The sequence below is a fragment of the Corylus avellana genome, chromosome 8 (genome assembly GCF_965113065.1).
Source record: "Corylus avellana chromosome 8, dhCorAvel1.hap1.2, whole genome shotgun sequence".
Classification (NCBI taxonomy): Eukaryota; Viridiplantae; Streptophyta; class Magnoliopsida; order Fagales; family Betulaceae; genus Corylus; species Corylus avellana.
In genome coordinates this window covers 10,031,324-10,035,530 of record NC_142497.1, presented here as the reverse complement: position 1 = coordinate 10,035,530, position 4,207 = coordinate 10,031,324, and the positions used below count along the sequence as shown (strand labels likewise).

Genomic DNA, 4,207 nt, shown 5'->3' with positions numbered 1-4,207 from the left:
CTATCAAATTCTATTGATCATATGTCAATTAAACCCATTGTATAACCATCATTCTCATGATCACAGAAAATAAGAATGATTTGAGATCAATAAAAGTAAAATACTTTCTAAGACAAGAGAAGAATTTCACAAATATTGATTTTGGAATTTAAGAACAATTGCATTTAATAATTAAGAACATAATCAAAAGGTAGCAATTCTCATAGTTATACAATCAACATTCATAAATTGAAAATCTAGAAATACAATTAAACCATTGTTACTTAGAAAGGGCTACATCAACACCCTATTACAGAATTAGCCACTCATCGGGGTGCTAGGATGGCCTCCTGCCATGGATTATCTCCTCTTCAACTTATCAAGCCTCCAAGAAGATTTTTGTATCTAAAAATAAGCACACCTTCTCTTGAAGGTTAAGGGTCTATTTATAGGGAGCAATTCAGTCCTAGAAGCCCTAGAAAACCTAGAAATTTCGGAGATTTAAGTCCAAGTCCAATTAGAATAAAGAAAATCTAAGTCCAAATCGGAATAGGATTCGCCCAGAATTGCGTTCCTATCTTGCAGGACGATTTTGGCATTGCGGTGCTCTGAATTAGGAAAATTCTATTTGACAATGATTTGTATAAATTTGAGTTAGGTTTCCAGTTCAGCTTGAATCACCTCAATCGGATATTTGAGCTCAAAGTTATGGCCAAAATACCGAGACATATGCAGAATCCAAATTTGAATCCAATCCGATTTTGACTCCAATTTGAAAAATTCCGAATTAATTATTTTCTTTATTTGATTAAACTTAACCATGATTGGTTAAGTTTAACCATATCTTCTAAGTCTTCTCAAAGTGTGCTTTTAAGCCCAAAATCAATGGAATTAATTGCATCTTTATTTATAACCTGAAAACACAAAAACAAAATAAAATCAAACAAATAACAACGCTAAGGAATTAACATATGCAAATTAAGGGGCTTGAATGTGCAACATTCGGCGCTTATCAGGATCCATCCTCAGCTAGGCTTGCTAAACCGCATAATTATACATAATGGAGGGGAAATAATACAATGGTAAGTGATAGGTCAAACTATATGGTCTACTCGGATATTACCTTTTCTCAGCAGGGTTTGCACTGTCCCGAGGGATGTGTAATACATTGCCAGTGCCCCGACTATTGTATGCTACTGTGGACAACACTAGCACCCCAACCTAGTCCGACCTCAAGTAACCCACGTTACTAATGATGTACGTCCTATAGTAACCTAGCATTTATGGTTGTGCCGGTCACAAAACAACCATTGGATTGTGACCTATATAACACACCTACACTTTTGACCATAGATTTAACATGTATAGTAAGCCCATAGCCATTATCAACACGTATCGATATACCATGTCATACGCTGCAATTAGTCTTATCCGACTTTTACATGCATGCTCTTATAAATCTCATCATGTTCATTATCTTGTTTAAGCAACATATTTTCACAAAAGCAGAGTTCGTAGTATATCAAAATGTGTTGCATGAGAGTTGTAAAAATGCATGTTTAGTACACAAAATAATCGTGCAATGCAGGAAAAATAATGGCAAGTATCATTTGAGTTTGTACTCACCCGGGTTGTATTCTCCTTCCAAAAATTCCTTCGAAGGGTCCACACTCCTCAGCAAACGTTCGGTCAAACTGGGCGAACGTTCGGCCAAAACGCTCTCTCACAGGGCAAAAATCTCATCTTGACCAAACAGGCTTCTAAACAGTTCTAAACAAGCTCTAATGTTAAAAAAAAGGTTTCTAACATACTCTAGCTCAAAATAACATCACCATGCAAAATAAAATACACTAAATGATAACTAAACGCTAAATCATACTAAAATCGAGATTAAAACTAGAAGGACAATATAACCTCTAAAACTACAACCAAGCTTATGGAATACTACCTAAAAAGAATATTAACTAAGGAAAACACGAGTTAGGACAAGAAGATTACCTTTCTTGAGCAAAACCTCCAAGATAAGGGTGAGTTGATTTACACAATAGTGTTAGATGTCGAATGTTCTGTTAAGTGCCAAAATATTCATATTTTAGCCCTTAAACTTATATGTGTTAATTCCTTAAGTATGTTAATTTGTGTTATTTTAGTTCCTTTATGTGTTTTCCATGCTTTTGTAGGCTTTTGGAAGAAAATGAAGTAAATCTGGAAGATTTGGGCTCAAAGACAGAAAATGGGAAAAGTTGGAGCCCCTGACAGTGCGATCGAGCGCACTACCAGAGAAGACAAAGCATGAAATGGCCATGTGTGATCCAGCGCACACGGGTTGCGATCGATCATACCCGTGCGCATGTGACACATCAAGAGTGCGACCAGACTGTTAGTATTTCCATATTAGGGTTTTACAACTCCCACTTGTAATAGGAGTAAAATCCTACAAATTTCCTAGGTTTACTAGTGCAACAAGGACTTCTAAAGCCTATAAATAGACCTCTTAGCCTCTAGGAATAGGTGTGGAGAAAAAAGACACAAGCCCTGGAAAGGAACTGAAGGCTAGATCAAAAGGAGTTTGGGTTTTCTTCTCTTCCACCTTTTATTTTTATTATGTAGTTTATATTTTTAATTAGGGCTAGATTGAAGCCCTAACCATGTCTATTTATGATTGCAATATTAGCGCCTTTGCTACAATTATATTTTGGTGTATTCAACTTGATTAATACCTGTTATCTTGTATTCCTCATATGTGTTTGTCTGGCCAACATATGCATGTGGTATGGACTAGTTAGTTAAATCAATTTAGATGACCGAGTCTTGGGTTTAATAAGAGTAACAAAAGATATCCACGCTGGATTCTAGGGTTAATCAACATAGGGAACTGGGAGTAGACACCCATGCCCTAGGTCTCGTGTGTTTGTCGATTTTCACAGATTTATGCTTTCTTAAAGAATAACTTAGTAGACACCCATGCTAAATCCTTTAAGAAAGAAAAGAATTGGTGTTGCACCCTACCCCAATGACACACAATATTGTTCGCTTTTGGCTCCCCTTAAACCAGACTTCCTAAGAGGTCACCCATCCTGGTACTACTTCAGCATAAGCATACTTAACTGTGGAGTTCTGATGGGATCATGACCATCACGGTTTTAAAACGCGTTGTTGTCATTAAGGGTGTAGTATACATTTAAGCACATCGTCATCTCCATACCTAGGTGATGTGGGATGTCACAATCACCCCCTCTTAGGACCCAGTGTCGCCGCTGGCGACCCTCATGGGATTAGCCCATTCTTGGCGTTCGTCCTAGCGAGTGCCTGCTAGAGATCTTTATGGGCTTGTGCACACTCCCCCCATCTCAGGCTGGGCAATGGCTCTGATACCATTTCTCGACTTATATGTGTCATCCTTGCGCAAGGGCCATGCTAATCTTCTCTGTATCATACCAGCACTAATGCACCGGATCCCATCAAAACTCAGTAGTTAAGCATGCTTGGGCGAGAGTAGTACCAGGATGGGTGACCTCTAGGGAAGTCTGGTTTGGGGGAGCCAAAAGCGGACAATATTGTTTGTCATTGAGGTGGGGTGTTACAGGTGACCTCCTGGGAAGTCTAGCTCGAGGGGAGTCAAAAGCGGACAATATTGTGTGTCATTGGGGTGGGGTGTTACAAATGGTATCAAAGCCACCTAGTAACGCCAGGTCATGTGGTACTGGAGCACTACATGACGTGGTCCTGACGAGGATGTTAGGAATTTAAGAAAGGGAGTTTGTAACACACTGGTCTCATATTGGGAAGATGAGAAGAAGCCCCATAGAGTAGGTGGTTTATAAAGATAGTCATGGGTGCTAAGTTGCACATTGCCTAGTTACTAGGTGAAATTGAGCTTTATAATGAATTCTAGGGAAGCTTAAATTGACTAGTTCTTTTGAGGTAATAGCGCAGATATGGCTAGCGCTTTTCCCTGAGTCGTTACATCACCCATCCTGGTACTACTCTAATAGAAGCACGCTTAACAGTGGAGTTCTGATGGGATCATGACCATCACGGCTTTAAAACACATTGTTGTCATTAAGGGTGTAGTATATATTTAAGCACATCGTCATCTCTATACCCAGGCGATGTGGGACGTCACAATTAGAGTAGACACCCATGCCTAATTTGTTGCTTAGAGAAATCAATAGCTTAAGGAGTAGACACCCATGCCCTTAGGTTGGCAAACATTGGCGCATTGGCA

The 4,207-nt window shown here is 39.0% G+C and overlaps 1 pseudogene; it reads right to left on the bottom strand.

The window, feature by feature from the left end:
* Positions 1-3,341: 3,341 nt before the first annotated feature.
* LOC132164844 (U6 spliceosomal RNA) lies at positions 3,342-3,450 on the bottom strand (annotated as a pseudogene).
* Positions 3,451-4,207: the final 757 nt, after the last annotated feature.